Below are 17,990 nucleotides of genomic sequence, written 5' to 3' on the forward strand. Positions count from 1 at the left end.
TCAATACTAATATATTTTATACTTTATAATAATAACAGTAAATAAATTATCTTGATAACTAAATCTTTTCCAATTGTTCAACATATTTTTTTTAATTTAATCTTCGTTTTTCCGTGATATTTTTAAAAAAATTCATCGGTAAAAAACAAAGTCTGTGTACTTATAGACAGCAAAATAGATAGTAGTATAGAGTTGTAACAACGGAAAATAGACTATCAAATAGAAATTGATATCATTTTTATCAATACTATATCTTTATCAATACTATTATTTTTTATACTTTATAATACTAACAGTAAATGAAATCTCTTGATATCTAAATATCTTCCAAATATTCTACATATTTCTTTTAAATTTAATTTTTGTTCTTCCTTCATATTTTAAGGAAATTCGTCTGTTAAAAACAAAGTCTATGTACTTATATACAGCAAAAAATTAATAGTATAGAGTTGTAACAACGGAAAATAGACTATCAAATTGCAATTGATATCATCTTTACCAATACTATATCTTTATCAATACTATATCTTTATCAATACTATATCTTTATCAATGCTATATCTTTATCAATACTATATCTTAATCTATACTAATATCTTTTATACTTTATATTAGTAACAGTAAATGATATCTCTTGATATCTAAATATCTTCCAAATATTCCACATATTTTTTTTAAATTTAATTTTTGCTCTTCCTTAATATTTTTTAAAATATTCGTCGGTTAAAAACAAAGACTTTGTACTTATATGCAGCAAAATAGATAATAGTATAGAGTTGTAACAACGGAAAATAGACTATCAAACAGAAATTGATATCATCTTTATCAATACTGTATCTTTATCAATACTATATCTTTATCAATATTATATCTTTATCAATACTATATATCTTAATACTAATATCTTTCATACTTTATATTAATATCAGTAAATGAATTCGCTTGATATCTAAATATCTTCCAAATATTCTACATATATTTTTTTTTAAATTTAATTTTTTTTCTTCCTTTTTTTCTTTTTNGTAAATGAATTCGCTTGATATCTAAATATCTTCCAAATATTCTACATATATTTTTTTTAAATTTAATTTTTGTTCTTCCTTGATATTTTCAAAAAATTCGTCGATTCAAAACAAAGAGTTTGTACTTATATACAGCAAAATAGATAATAGTATAGAGGTGTAACAACGGAAAATAAACTATCAAATGGAAATTGATATAATCTTTATCAATACTATATCGTTATCAATACTAATATCCTTTATACTTTATATTAATAACAGTAAATGAATTCGCTTTATATCTAAATATCTTCCAAATATTCTACACATTTTTTGTTGTTGTTTTTCTTTGATATTTTTTAAAAATTCGCCGGTTGAAAACAAAGTCATTGGACTTATATGCAGCAAAATGGAAAATAGTATGGAGTTGTAACAACGGAAAATAGAGTATCAAATTGAAATAGATATCAAGGTATAAAGTTTCTATTTTTATCACTGTTATATTTTTCATTTTCAAATATATATTAATGTGTAAAATTTTGATTTTCATCATTGTTTCATTTAAATCTTATTTAATATTAAAAACTCTATGTAAAAAATTAAATGTTTTCAGCATAATTCATTCTCTCCAGCAAGTAGAAATGACGTCTTTTAAGACTGAACACTCATGACATACTATGCTCAACAAAAAGCTGATTTCTCACTGGCCAATGCGATCAATTGCGTGCACGCACTAAATATACCCGATTAAAATCAATATTTCATTTATCATCTTCCAATCTTTTTTATCTGTTGCCAACTTTTCATTGTCTCGTAGCTTCCGATTCGAAAGCGCAGACGATACAATATCGAACGAAGCGTGGAAGCAGGATCACCGGAAGAAGATATATCGAAATCAGAGAAATTATCGAGAGGAAAGAAAAGAGAAATAAAGCAATCACTTTTACCAGTTTGGCCACTTTTTAAGGACCACAATATTCTATAAAGACCACTGAAAATAGACGGAAGAGGAAAAAATCGCGATTTTTTTTTCTCTTCCTTTTAAGATCGCTCGAAATAAACCCAATGTTCTATTCTTTCCTTCAGTGTTTCTTTTATTTGCTTATTAATCGACGTTCCGGGTGTCGCACGTGACCCAGATTTCGCAGCATGCTCCGTCACGTGACGCCTACCTGTGGCCGTATTACAGCATCCATCCGGTGTAAATAATACCCGAATTACTCCCCTCAAAATTTTAGAGGAAACAAAATCGAAATCATGTTTCCCAATAGATGAGGTTTTTCGAGGCAAAAAAGAAATGGTGGAAAGTGAAAGGGAAAAAAAATCGAACTAATTTCCGATGGAAAGTAGAACTGCAAATAAGGAAAAGTTGTAGGATATTATGGTTGAAGAAGTGCGATGGTATTATCTAACATTTATGTAATTATTCGAACTAATAACGAAAAAAGCTAACTTGTTTCATTTCGAACGAAAACAGTAACGGTTAATTGAATTAGCTTATTTAATATATATAACGATTCCTTTGTGCTTAGTAACCACCAGCATTTGAAAAAAGTATGTAATTGTGTAATAGCCCGAAGCAGTTTGTAATTAAAAACGCGTTTAACAAAAAGAAATTTGCTGGCTTCATTTTTTTAAAATCATTTTTTTAATAAAATGTAGAACAACGAATGTAATTTTGCAATCTCTTATTAATAATTACTCGGAAAAAATGGTTAAATAACAATTTAGTTAATTGTTATTTTACCATATTCAAACAAAACAGTCAGATAACCATAAAAAAGATGGTATTCAAACTGTTAATTGTGAAAAAAACCGCTTATTAACTACTTTCACCTAATACGGTTAAACAACCGGAATTTTATCGCAGCAACTAAGCCAACCTAATGAAGCCACTTAGCTCTTCACAGTTTGGTACATATTATAGCCTAGAGGGCTATTCTGCCAGTCTCAGCACCGACAGGAAAAGGGTTCGAGTCTCAGCTTTGGCACCACAATATTTTATCCATTCCTTTTCAACACATAAAGTTTCCAGTGTCCTGCACCCTCCAATGGCCATTACCTAACGAAAAGCCTACTTCCAATGTCCAGTTAAATTTATTTTTTTACGGTTTTGACACCATGTTGTAAATGGTTAAAAAACTGCATAGTTTTGTATTCATGGTTTTAAAAGCATACTAGTTGTAAACGGTTTCAATACCGTAAAGGTAAAAAAATGTTCTTTGCCCGTAAACTTTACAGGATGGACAGACTGCTACCTGTTATTTCACCATAATTTTCAAATAAAAATTCTAAGAGTGTGGATATATAAGGAATCATAGAATCATTCAATTATTGACGAACTAAACTTAACCATATTATAGTATTTATTGAACTCGATTTTATTTCCATCCATTCAGTATTAATATTAGTTGTTTGACATTTAAAAATAATTCCATTTTAATTATTTAAAAACTATTTTACCACTTGAATTTTTAACAAGATTAATTTTTAAAGATGATCATGACAAAAAAGTATAGATCCAAAACTTTCACAGAATGGTACACAAAATACAATTACAATAAAGAACATACGAATTCGCCTCCTAAGTCCCCGGATCAAAACTCTCAGGAAAACTTATTTATGATAATCCAAAACTCCAAATCCAAAATTGTGGTTCGTCTTACCACACATTTAATAAAAAAATACAAAAACGAAAAGTATATTTAATCTAAAAAATGGCATACTGCTACATATGAAAAAATATACCAAAATTCACCAAATTTATCAAATTGTATCACTTATAATAAAACCATGTCTTATTATTGTTAATTTTACCAAAATCACTATCAAAGCACTTCAGTAAAAATTATCGAGCTTTTTGATGTTCCCATAGAACCGGTAATTAGGCACATTTTACCATATTCTTGTAGTTTTGACGATACCTTTTTCAGTGTATTAGTTAAATGTAACTACATTTGTTGATTTATTTTAATTAAAAAAATATTTCAAAACTCATATCTATTGCTACTTGTTTTAACTTTAAATTTAAAGCATTTCTAAATTAATAAAAACAGATTTGAAAAAAAAAATCATTTTTCTATAGTAAAATTTGTATTTAATTCATGTCTGATTAACTTAGAGTTAATTTTATTCAATATATTCAGCTCTAATTGACGTTACATGCTCTATTTTTTTTTTTCAAATTTTTTTAATGAATTAGAATGAAGGCGTGTGAAGATGAGGAAAATGCAAACACGTTAACACGCGTTGTGAATAATAATAGCCCTAATTATGAAAATAAAAAGCTTCTAGAAAATTCTTTTTGCATTTTTTGAATACCTTCTTTTTAATTACGAATCCTTAATTATAATACCCAACCGAGTAATACAAACATGACTATAGAAAGTGTCATAAAAATTATCTAAGCCATTACTTGTTTTTAAATCATTGCGAGTCGTCATTGTAAATTACAAGAAATTAAAAATTTATAATATCTCATTTTTTGTTTTTAAAATCAAAAGGTATAAACTAAACAAATCTGACACATGATAAATTTACATATTTGCATATACATATATTCTGTATATGCGAAGCATGTAATATATACATATATTATGTATACATGCATTATATATTTAAGCATTTATAAGGAAAGAATATTTCTGCCATTCGTGAATTACAGAAATATTCTTTCCTTATAAAAATTAAAAAGAAATATGTAAAAAGATATGATTCCATAATATTTATCTTATATAAGCAAATAATTTTTCTGTGCTCTTTTAAAACGCATTATTTCTCAAACTGTATATATACTATTAACTATTTTACGATAAACTATTTTAAACGCCTTATGTAAATTATAACAGAATTTTGAATATTATTATGCAAAGTTCGCGTGTATCACACGTGTATCAAAGTATCGCTTGTACAAAAATATTAGCGTTCATCTGTAGAAATGCAGTTGAGTGTAACATTGAAATAAATTCTAGAGAGATTTACCAATATAATGCCCAATTATTATAGCCGAAAGGGACTTACTTTTTTTAAGGAAAGATAAAGTTCTCTTGTGTATGATAAATTTAGTTACGTTTCTTGGCTTGAATAAAATTCGTGGGAAAGATTATTACTTTCTGTATTTCGTTGTTGTTAAAAATATGTATTAAATAGTGGGTGTATTTATGGATATGTTTTGCATCGAAAACAATATAAATATGTTTTGCATCAACGGCAAAAGAAACATTAATCTAATTCTAAGTTAAATTGTTAATATTTTCCCTAATTTCTGTAAAAATACTTTCCTGAAATTAAATCAAACAGAGAAAAAATATTAGTAATAAAAGAAGTATTGTAGAAGTGTAAATTAATTGTATAAAAAAAAACAATTAATAATTACTTGTATGAAAAGTAATGTAGTCATAAATAATTTATCTTTTTTTATTTTTCCGTCAAACGATGTTTAATCGTATATCGTTATAGTTTATCTCTTAGGTAATTAATAGTTACCGTCAAGTATAATTGATCAAACTCGTAAAAATCAAACTTTTCGATTACACAAAAATTCAGTTTTTCATGCTCTTTTTACAAAATGTTGTTACTTTGTGCAGTTTTTGCAAACTTCTCGTCTGACAACAATTCAAGTGTTTAAAAATATTTGCCTTGTTTTCTTATTTTGCTTATTTTCGTTCAAAATATCGAGTTTTACACAGATGGGTTTAATGCTGAAAAAGTTATGGTGTTTTGTTGTTTCGGTAATTGAGCGTATCATGACAAGTAATTTATACATACTTTTTATAAACATGTTTTTTACCCTACTTTGCATATATTTTGAATAGAAAGTGAAAATACACTTTCCTCTTTATATTTCTTCTTAAATTCAAACGTCAAAAACTTCGCCACAGTCCACTTACAAGGAAGGGCGTCGTGTTTGACCCACAAAAAACCAATACCACTTTCACAGACCAATAAAAAAAAATAAACGATCCATGATTAAATAACAAAACCTAAAAATGCAAACAATATAAAAAAATATATATATAGTAAAAGAGAAAACGATTTCTTTTTTTAAATCCTATCTCCCACGTTCATTTCGTAGTGTCCTAGAAACGTGGTCTTCTATTGGCGGAATCTACAGGTGCATCACGTGACGTCACGCCTGGCAGAATCGAAAGCGAGAGGTGTTATGGAAGAACATGTGGAATAGACAAAACGTTAGGATATACCGTTGCTCCAGACGTCAAATAATTTGACTCATCTAAAAAAAAAAGGATTTTATTGTACTCCTAAATTTTAAGGTAAGTAATCGTTTGTTTGAAATATAATATTTTGTTGGTAATTCTGCTCTTGTTTGCTTTTTATGCTGTAAAATACATTCCATTATGATATCGTCTGCAGATAATAAGTAGAAAACAAAGCAAAAGCAAACGATTGAAGTTTGTAAACAATGCCTTATCAAGCGGAAACTTCGTTTTTCTCTTCCATTCTTTACAATTATTAGTTTTTACATTAAGTGTTATCACACATTCTATACCTTTATATGAATTTATCACTTAATTTACACTTCTAAACAGATTACTAAACTTTTACATATAAATAAATTTCTTATCTTTTTTTTTATTCTCATGCAATTAGAATAATTTGAAATACAGTTTTGTTGAACATTATTGCTTCAAAATTCATGCTTCACTTCAAAATTTTGAAAACGAAGCATTATTTTCTGAGATAAACTCATAAATTTGAATATTAAACAATTGCTATAAACCAATTGAATTTATATTTCTTAGAACTTTGATTACCTGAGAAATTCATGCGTTTATTGTAAATTTATTGTTTAAATAAAGCGTTTTCATTTTGAATAATATTAACTTTCAAAAAAAATTTGCATTCTTCTATATATTTAAAATGCAATATTATACATTTTGTTACGATTCGATTCATTTAATGGTTTTAATGTTAATATTTTGAATTTTTAAAAAATTTTGCTTTAAATACATCATTTTTATTGCTTTAATAATTTTATTGTGAATGTTGCATTTCGACGTGACTACCCACTCCCTATAATATCTTAGTTTTTATTTGCTATTTTACCTATAAAGTATACAAAATCGGTTAAACCATTTCCCGACGTTGGACATTTCACATTTGGCAAACCATATTCAATAAACTTTTGAAGTTAGTATCATATTTCACTAATTTTTCACTCTCTAAAAATTCGTCTTTGTCTGACTTTTATGTTTTTTTTAAATGAATTTTTTTTTAATGTAACCGATCACCAAGCTATAAAAATATTGAGTACCTTCTTTAAAGATATATGACTGGGTGCGACAAATATTATATATATATGTATATATATATATATATATATATATATATGCTNTTTTTGCACAATAAGCCTTTATTAAAATTTTATTTATTTTTGGTAGGTCGAGGTTCTAAAATCTAAAAAAAAAGTCTTAAAATTTATTAAATATGTTTGTGACATTAACAACTGGGCAATAAATTGTGAAGTATAAATTTCAAAATAATTTTTTTTCTGGATCAATATTATGGCTAACTGTGTTTTGAGCTGCAATCTTTAGAAACTGTTCTAACATATAATGATATGTGACAAAGTATATACATTCTATATTGAATTTATAAAGAGATATTCTAAACGTTTTTTCTTAACAAAATTGTAAATTAAACAAAATATATAACAAAAATAATAAATTTACACTTTGATTTTAGATTTAAATTCAAAGCATAGCAGTCATTACGCAAAACCTACATACAAATTTTCAAAGAACAATAACTTTTTTCTCAAAAGCAACGTTTTTATAATTTATGATATTTTTAATTGTTTTTCATTTTTTAACAAGCAAAGCAATTATATTTTATTAAAAATTTTACTAATATCATATTATGTAGTAAAACATTAAAAAAAATATTATAATGCTATAAAGCTTTAAAAAATTCGATTTTTGAATTCGAGCTTAAGTTGTACTCCTAATTAAATTATTCTAGATATTTTTCAAAACTTTTATTTATGTTTACGATGCTATGACAAGTCAAATGTTTATCAATAATTTAAAAAAAAAAAAAAAAAACAATTTGAATTCATGAAAAATTATTTGATTACTTAGACAATGTGAAAAATTCCTCAAAGTTCTTATATGTTTACCCTTTCTTTTAAAAAAAATTTATAATTTTAAATTGTTAAAAATAAGAAATACTTTTTGGAATCTTATATGAAAGCAGAATGGGAAATTTAAAAAAAAAAAAAGAAATAGGCTTCGTATTATTTATAAGCTAATCACTCACTAGGTTATACACCATGAAAAAATACAAATTTAAGATTTAAAAGTACAGAGTGAAATAAATACTTATTCTTATATGAATATAGGCACAATATAAGAAACGAATTTTAAATAAAGCCAAAAAATTTTCCTGAATCTTAATTTTTGAAAAATTTACATATTATTCTTCCTTAACATCTTACTATAGATACTTTATATATTTTAATCTAAGCTTATAATTTATTGATATGAGTTTAATTTTATTGCTTTTACCCATTTATTCTGTGCTTTGATTCAAAACATGTTTTTTAGTTTAGTTTGTAAATGGGATAACCTTCTAAGGTTTTCAAAATCCATGCTTTCGTAACAACCTTGAAAAAGGATACTTTGCTTATTTCCGTCAAAACTTTGTCGAGGTCTATAATGGTATAAATGATTCTATTTTGAGCTTTATTGTGAAAGGAATTACGATATAACATGCATTGCATTTACAACTGCATAATAGAGATAAAAAAAAAACTCTTTTCTGTGGTGTGAAATGAAAAAAAAGGGGGTAAAACAAAAATCGTATTTTTGTTATACCAATATATTCTATTAACAATTATGAGAACTAGTACTCAGTGATACGGCAATTTCAATATCACAATGTATACCAATGAAATATCGTTATTTTACGATACATCGCGGTATTTTTCCCAATACGACTTATTTATTTTTATTACCCTAACAAGATATATCCACACTAACGATAAAATCGATAATATCGTAACCGTATTTGCGATCTAAAATAACTATGATTTCATTGCTGTGGATAACTATCGTATACTCAGTTTTTATCATAAAACATGGTATATACTACGTTTCCGGAGAAAACGTTATTATCATAGTGTTTAAAAAACGATATTTCAACAATATTTCAACAATATTTCATTATACTTTATCCAGCTTTATTTAAAACGATTCCTGAACTTGTTTAGATTGCATGGCTTATATAATTATTTGTATTTATTTTTAATAATATTTATCATTAAAAAAACCATTATATGTAAGATACACACAAGAGTCAGTAAAGTTATTTTTACAATACAATATAAAGAGTATTGCGCAATGCAATAGGGAGTTCGCCTCCCAATGATGTGAACCGAGTTTGAATCTCAGCGATGGCTGGTTGATACAAATTCCGCCTCCGTCTTGAACAAACCACAAGGCTGACGTAAAATATCCATAGACGGATCATGGGCTAGGGTACATTTGCCGTCTGGCTAACCGTGGGAGGTTTTTGCGCATGTAACGCTAATACAGATTAGTTCCATCAAAGAAGTCCTCCATGAAAGGAAATTTCTCCCAATACTTGATCCTGGAGCTCCCTTGTCTTCTGGATTGGGTTCAAAACTACAAGGCTACGGAGTTGAACATTAATAGACGTAAGCCAAAAATTGGGTCTGCTTTTCAACTAAGATTATTAAATAAAAATATAAAGTAGAAAACATTAATTAAAAATTCAGATATACACCCGTTCTTAAAATAAAATTTGTTTGAAAATCAAACATATGCGCAGCACAGAGAGAATATTAATACTAACAAGGGGTAACAGAACGAAAGCGGATAGAAATTGTGCATTATAATATCATTTAATTCAGTCTTTTGGGATTTAAAAATAAAAATATGTTTTACCTTATTACACAACTAAAAACATGCATATGTATTTAGCGGCGATTTCTAGTTTCTGTTGTTGTATATTAGCAAAGTTTCTGTTGAAAGCAAGTTTCAGCTAAGTTTCTGTTGAAAGCAAAAGCAAAATTCTTGCTAACTAATTCCAGATAGTAAAAAAAACTACTTTCGACATTCCACTTGGCATTTCTTGAATATTTGACAATGATATAGCAGCATTGTTATTTTCGGAAGTGAAAATAGTTTTCGTATGGTGCGAAAGTCGTATGGCGNTAGGTAAAAACAATCTCTCTGTGTAGTCTTTTACAGAATACTGCAAAAACTCTCGGTGTCGGTTTAGTCTTTTACAGTATACTACCAAAACTCTCTGTGTAGTCTTTTACAGTATACTGCAAAAAATTTCTGTGTAGTCTTTTACACTATACTGCAAAAACTCTCTATTTTGTCAGTCTTTTACATTTACAGCATACTGCGAAAACTACTGTGTGTAATACATTGTGAGAGGAAAAAGTAGGATTAAAATTACCAGAATATATTAAATGTATCGTGTCTCTGTCTCTAAAAAGCCCCATAATTTTACCGAAGTGCTTTGGTTATGATTTCAGTAAAATAAACACTAAAATATGATTTTATTATATGTGATTTGGTAAATGGTGTAAAATTTGATAATTTTAACGTGATACCTTAAAGCATGGCATAAAATCTATTTATTCGGTTAAATTTACTTTCCTTATTTATATTTTTTACTAAATGAATTAATTCGAAGTATAATTTTGAAAACTCGAAGTTCTGGTAGAACTCTACCATAATGTTCAAACGCAAAAACTACCAAATAACGGAATATCATTTCCATACAGTAAGGTAGTTTTACCTGATTTTTTTTCACTGTGTACTATGTTTATCTCTTAAATATTAATTTGCCTCCTTTTCTTTTCATTTTTGATAAGACTTCTAAAAATAGATAGTAAGGGCGGTCTTTACGGAACACTTAGTCTATTCAGTTTATAAGTTAACCCTAAAATTAACTGTAAGTGGGTGTGACATATAATTTCGAATATTGCTTTCACTATTGAAACTTTGCCCTTTAAATCACAACCAGGAGAAGATCTACATCTATGTTTTTTTTTCTTTTTATTATTATTAAACAATATTATTATTTCAAAGCATATTTCCTAGTTTAATAAGGTGCCGCATTTTTTTTAACACATCCTTCACACAATCTTCTTTTCCAAAAAAAAAAGAAGAAGAGAATGAAATGCCAAAGTGCTACAAAGGTATCATTCATAAATAATAATTCTTTATGCATCTTAGGCCCTAGACTAATATATATTTTTATCAATCAGTTACTTAAATAAAGTACAGTATTACTACTAGAACCAAAACTAAACTTAGTTTCGTGACAGTACAAGGAGTGTCATGGCCAACTATGCCTATTCCAGTTTTCTTTTCTTTTTTTTCTTCTTTTTTTTTTGATCTTGGGCTCTGAGATGCAGGAGCAGGTGTTCCGGTTGGGTGGTCAGCCAACGCAGAACCCTCAGTAGATAGTTCCCAAGCATGCGTGGAACTTTATTTTATCGATTCACTGAAGGCTGAGTCAGCCTTGCCTCATACGAGGACAGAACACCGGATTGTTAAACATTTGACAATATTTAAATTGACAAAAATATAGAAAATTGCTTCTTTGTTTTCGAATATCGCAGATACAATATCGCAGATACAATAACGAAATTCGTAAAAAACCTTAATCCTAAAACACGATTTCTATTTTTCGTCTAGGCTACATTTTAGATGAAAACTAGTTGCTTCATTTTTTTTAATGTTACTTAAAATTGCATTTATGTGTTGCTACCTAATTAGCTAGTATTTCTTTTGATTTTTGAGAGCAAATTTAATTAATTTTATTCTTTGAAAACCTACGTCATTTTCGAAATTTTAAAAAAATGCAGTAAATTCTACTTTTAAAATTTAAGATAAAGAAAAAGCAATCATTAAAGGTCTTATTGAGAAAAAAAAAGTGTTTAATAAAAGAAGAAAAAAACAGCAATTGATGAAAGCTTTCAAGGATCTCGTTTTTGTATTCGTCAGTCTCTTTCATTTCATATTTTAAAAATAAAACTTTAAATTTACATTTTTTTATAGGTATGCTATATCTTGACAAACAAAAACATCCTTTCAAGTCGAATTTCTAATCACTGCAAAAATTTGATTTTCGTCAAAACTTTACAAGCGATTGTTTAAAATGCTTAAACCAATATCGTCTTTAAAGATTTAGTGTAAAATTCTACTCAATGTCAAATAAAATGGCAAACACCTAAACGTAAAATCGCATAAAAAATTTATGAATATAACAATTTTGAGTCACATAAAAATAATTTTTATTGCAAAAAAAAGCGATGATATTTAAGTGAACTTGTATAATTGCATAAAAAATTTTTACTCAAAAATTATGATTTCATTCATTTATTATTTCATGATTTTTACTTTATTATTTTTTTATCCATTCAGAATCTTAAATCTAAGTGTAGAAATCAAACATTCCATTTATTTGGACTTCTCCTACTTCGTGAATGTGTTGCACTGTTAGAATTTTCATTCTAACAGTACAGTAAAATAACCAGGCAGCAATCTGTACCATAAAGTTTATGGTTAAGAACATTCCGTTACTTTTACGGTTTTGTACCCGTTTACAACTAGCAAAGTTAAAAATCAGTGAATAGAAAACTATACGGTTTTGTAACCGTATACAACTAACACAGTTTATTAACCATAAAAAAACAACTTAATCGGACGTTGAAACTCTATGAGTAATACGGAAAAAATTGGTTTCATTAGTTGGGCCTAGTTGGCTTGGTTGTTAACCAGTCTTAGGTAAAAACAATCAATAAACGTTTTTTCTCCGACTTAACCATTCGACTATCATCTTTTTTATGGTTAATTGACTGTTTTGGTTGAATACGGTTGAATAACAATTAAATAAATTGCCATTTAACCTTTTTTACCGCGAAACTTTTAACATTGTGCTTACAAAGACAACTATACAATAATAATAAAAATATAGTTCATAAAATATTTTCTCAATATTTTATATGAAACTTCAAAACAATCAATATGCATTAAATGAAGATAAAATACCATTGAAGGATAACTAACTGCTACTAAATGCTAACACGCATTCAATAAACATTAAACATATTAACTACTTTAAACGATAACAAAGTTGTGAGTGAAATCATAATGTGGCTTGTTGTGATAAAAATACTTTGATTATTTCCAAACGAGGAAAAAAAGAAATTATTATAAAAATAATTGATCACGAAATCAAAAAACCAATGATATCAAATGTTACTTAAAATCACATCTTTTCCTTAATAAATTACCTGAAATTGAAACATTCTCTTCATTTAATACAATACAAAACTTACTCTTATGTTAGACAAAAGAATTCAATTATAGTGTTTACCTCTTTCTTAAAAGACTATATTTTTTTAAAGTATACCATATTTTTCCATAAATTAATTTTTTTTACCAAATATTTGGCTTTCGTCTAGTAGGAAGTGAATTATTTTGTGCTTAGTAAGCAATTATCTTGTTTTTCTCATCTAATGCTAATGCAACAGCTGTTAAGAACTTTGTAAACAACAATTAATAATGCAAAGAATTCCTATAGAGAACAATTCATTTCAAAAGATTTTATTTGTGATGTCTGCTCCAAAGCCAATAAAGACTTCATCAAATATTTCTCTGTATTTTAAATTATGTCTTTAGAAGACATGACTAGACAAGAATTGAAAATAATTATTGTCGATGCTTTTATTGTTTTACTGAAAATATATATTTTATCGTTGTTGAGCATGAAAATTTTACACTGTCAGTTTGTAATATCATTTATAAAAATTTGCGATGCAATCTAACATGTTATGTAAGCATGTCAAAGAGATAAACAAGCATACATCAACACTTTTAACACTCGCGCTACCGTTTCCATTATAAAAATGTTGTTTATGGTGCAATTTAAATTTGAAAACAAAACCTTGTTTTCTATTTTTTTATTTTTATCTCTTGCGTGCTCATCTTTGTCGCAGATATTTTTTAATATGTTAATGATCAATCTCTTTTGAGAAATCACGCTATGAATTCAAGATATTTCTGCCTGTAATTCTGTCTATAAAAAAAAACTGATAGTCTGTCATAATTTGGCAGCCAAGCAAATAATGACCATCTGTGTAAAAAATTACATTAAAGTTCAAAAATTCACCGATCACAGTGTTGAAGTAAAATATCCTCAGTGGTAGACGGATCATGGGTTAGAGTCCTACTGCCGTAAGTCTGAACGTAAAATGCTTTCATGGTTTTCCTCTGCATGTAACTCAAATGCGGGTTAGTTCCACCAAAGAGTCCTCCATGAAGGCAAATTTCTTCCATTACTTGAACCAGGTGTTCCATTGTCTTCTGGATTGGGTTCAAAATTACAAGGCTACGGAGTTGAGCATTGGTAGTCATAAACTCAAATTTGGGTCAGCTGTTCAACAATGGAAAACAATTAAACTGAAACAATATTTAGAGCCGCTGTGGCTTAGGGGATAGAACGTTTGCCTCCAATGAGTTAAATCAGGTTCTAATCCCAGCGGTGGCTATTTGATCGACGAATTTCACTCTTGACTCGCACTGCCCACAGTGATGACGCAAAATATCCTCAGTAATAAACAGCTCATCGGTTAGAATCCACTAGACGTCGGGCTAACCCTGGGAAGTTTTGTGGATTTCTTACCCGTGTAACACAAATGCTGGTTAGTTTCATTAAGAAGTCCTTTCACGAAGGCTGGTTTATCTCACTGCTTGATCCAAGAGTTTCCTTTTTTTATAAGTTGGTTGGTTCAAAGTATAGGTTGTGCTCAGCTGATTTCAACAATTAAACTCGTTAAACTCATTATTGCTTAGGCTGTTTAACGCCAGTTATAAAGTAAAACAAAACTTAGTCAATGTGATATACGAATCAGAATTCACTCAACTGAGTGTCATTTAGAAAATTGATTGGTCATCCAACAGTGACTCTGCTACACTTTAAATAAGTGGTCACATTATCCACTTATTTAAAAACAGATTCGAATTCGCTAATGACAAATTTTGTCCAAAGGTATGATGAAATAAATAAGCAATCTTTCAATACCTTTTATTAATATCAAAATGTCCACCAGGAAAACTAGTTTATATATTAAACAGCATTTCTTAACAGATACCATTTCACGATCTTTTAATTATATTGGATTACTTGTGCATATAATCAGGGAAGATGTTTATAATGTCCTAAACTAATTTTGAATATGACACGAGATATTTATGTACAAAATCATTTCGAATTCACAAAAAGTGTCCGAAACTGCTCTGGCGTGTATTAAAGTTTTCAAATTTTATGCTTCTGAAAATGGATTATCACTTTTAAATCTATCACTCAAAAAATACCCATTGCATGTAAACACATTTTACACCTAAAAGATAAAACCAACAATATTTTAATGATTCAATTGTTTTTAATTAAGCATATTATAAAATTTTCATTAATAATAATAATAATATCTCCATTATTAAATGGTTAATTTAAGTTGCACTTTCTACTAATTTCTCAACTTTTAGGCATTGCTTAAATGCATTCCAACAAAATTTAGCTGTGTACAGAAGAATACTGGACAATTAACAGCTCGGCTCTGTGCAATTTAAGACGGTTTTGAATGGAATTATAAAAATCACCGTTTCACCATATCCAAAACTTTGCCAACCACTTATATATGATATAACAAATGTAACATTTCATAAAATTCATTTTTTAAAATTAGTTTATTAAAATGTTTAAAAAAAACTTTTTATTACAATTATTTATCGAATTTTTAAAAAGTCGCATTTTTAAAAAATGCAGTTTCTCAGAAACTACTCGACCGATTTCGCACAAATGTTGTATTTTGCCATTTAAAACTGAATTATTTAAAATGATGTTAAAAACATTTGTACTTTACAATTTAAAGCTTTTCTTCTATTATTAAATAAAATAGTGAAAACTAATAAATATTTACTAAAAGTCTTAAAGTTATATTGTGTGAATTATTTTGGATGATTGGGTGTAAAAATTTTCAATTGATAATTAGTGAAATGTGCGCAAAGTAAACATTAAAGGGTCCAAACCTTGAACCGTTCTCCTGGCAAAACTATTGGGACCATATTTCCCAGGTTGTGGCTACCCCCTATGTTTTGGGAGTCAGTAATTCGAATTCATCGGAAAAAAAGGTATGTTCATTCAGAGGAAGAACGTTTTTGTGTCTGATTCCGTAACTTAAAATATCGTCTGCACTAATTAATTAGCCTATTCATTATAAATAACCTTTAAAATTGAGTCCGAGAGCGCGAAGATCCGATCATTAGACCAAAAGTTATTCAGAGCGGTCCGTTTTTTATTTTGCGCACTGTCCCATTCTTAGTTGTGCAACAAAACTTTAATAAACTCAGTATCCATTTCGTAATAAGCATAAACATTTCACACAAACAAAGCTCACGCACGAAAATAGTTATTTTTTCTCTCCGAACCTTAATCCATTCTCTATATTAAATAGATTACTACAGCTATTAGTAGGAAAGCTAATCTCGAATCATTCCCTAAATAAAAAAGTGAGTCTTTTATCGGACGGAACATTAATAACGGCACTGTTGTTCTGTAAAAGATATTTTTTACCTGCTCAATGCAGCCGAAAGTGGGTCAAATGAACGACTCTTTTCCTTTAAAACCACTGCCATTACATAATCTAGTTGGTAGGCGGATATTTAAACATCACTTTTATTTGTGTTTATATATAGCCATATCGGTGAAGCTAAATTGAGGTACTTTTGATAACTTCAACTAGTTTATGGTGTTTTATTTACGAACGCTTGTTTGTATATCTCCTTTTTGGGCGTAATGATTATTTTTAAACTGCATTGGTAATACTGTTGAAACTATAAGTGATTATTACTGAAAACTGTTTTTTTTCAATGCCGTTGGATCTGGTTTTATTTTTTCTGCAAAATAAAAATGAGAATTGGGTGTGCTGCAAATCCTACAATCAATTTGCAGAATACTAATTACTCATCTCCCAGACTACAGCAACAGGTTTTCAATTAAAATTCAATTAATGTGATTCATTCAAATAAGATTATATATTGGAATACTCTATTGAATGATACGCTATTAGAAATTTTGGAACTTGTTGAACGATGGTTCTCTGCAATCTTATAACGGTGTAAATTTGAACCAGCTTATCGTATATATGTATTAAACTTGAATGTCATATTCTATGGTTCAAAGTGGACCAATTTAACACCCTTAAAAGAATGCAGCAAATTGTACTACATAGTGATTTACTTATCGATAATATGGTTAAACGTTGTACCAAGTTTTTTATAAGTGCATTTGTTACAATGGTAGAAAAATTTAATCGTGATATTAGTAAAAATAGGAAAATTAGCTTCAATTTTCAAAACAGTGAACAAATAGATATTTTCAATTAAAACTGACCTATTTAGAGGTTGGAATATATTTGTTAGCTAACAATTTTTATGTGCTTCCAGCTAGCAACGACTACAAGATCAACGAAAAATATCCCTATTTGTAGGAGAATCATCGGTATGTATGGTAGGGCACTACAAATTATTTGATTTTATAACCGTCGTTAAATAGGCGACCCAATATTTGGGTTTACGAATACTAATGCTCAATTCCGCAGCCATGTAATGTTGAACCCAATCTAGAAGACAGGGGAACTCCTGTATCAAGTATTGGAAGAAATTTACCTTTTTGGCGGACTTTTTGAAGGAACTAATCCGAATTTGCGTTACATGGAGAGAAAAATCACGAAAACCATCCATGGTTAGCCCAACAGCAAGGGGACTCTAACCCATGATCCGTCTACCACTGAGGATATTTTAACGTCAGCACTGTGGTCGGTGTGAGCAGGTTGTGAAATTCGTATCGACGAGCCATCGCTGGTATTCGAACACGGTGCTCCTCTTTAGAAGGTGAACGTTCTATTCCATGACGTCATTC

General features: G+C 28.4%; 1 protein-coding gene across 4 annotated transcripts in view; it reads left to right on the forward strand.

Annotated features, from left to right (window-relative positions):
- The first annotated feature begins 6,136 nt into the window (after positions 1-6,136).
- The window catches only part of LOC107449895 (uncharacterized), a 127,744-nt gene continuing 115,890 nt past the window's right edge, over positions 6,137-17,990 (forward strand). Inside the window, exon 1 of one of the 4 annotated variants that reach the window (XM_043043680.2) lies at positions 6,137-6,274. The gene's annotated coding sequence lies outside the window, so the exon portion shown is untranslated. The remainder of the gene's footprint in view (positions 6,275-17,990) is intronic. The other 3 variants (XM_043043685.2, XM_071184241.1, XM_071184240.1) reach the window with 3 other exon arrangements.

Source organism: Parasteatoda tepidariorum, chromosome 8 (genome assembly GCF_043381705.1).
Source record: "Parasteatoda tepidariorum isolate YZ-2023 chromosome 8, CAS_Ptep_4.0, whole genome shotgun sequence".
In the NCBI taxonomy this organism is placed as follows: Eukaryota; Metazoa; Arthropoda; class Arachnida; order Araneae; family Theridiidae; genus Parasteatoda; species Parasteatoda tepidariorum.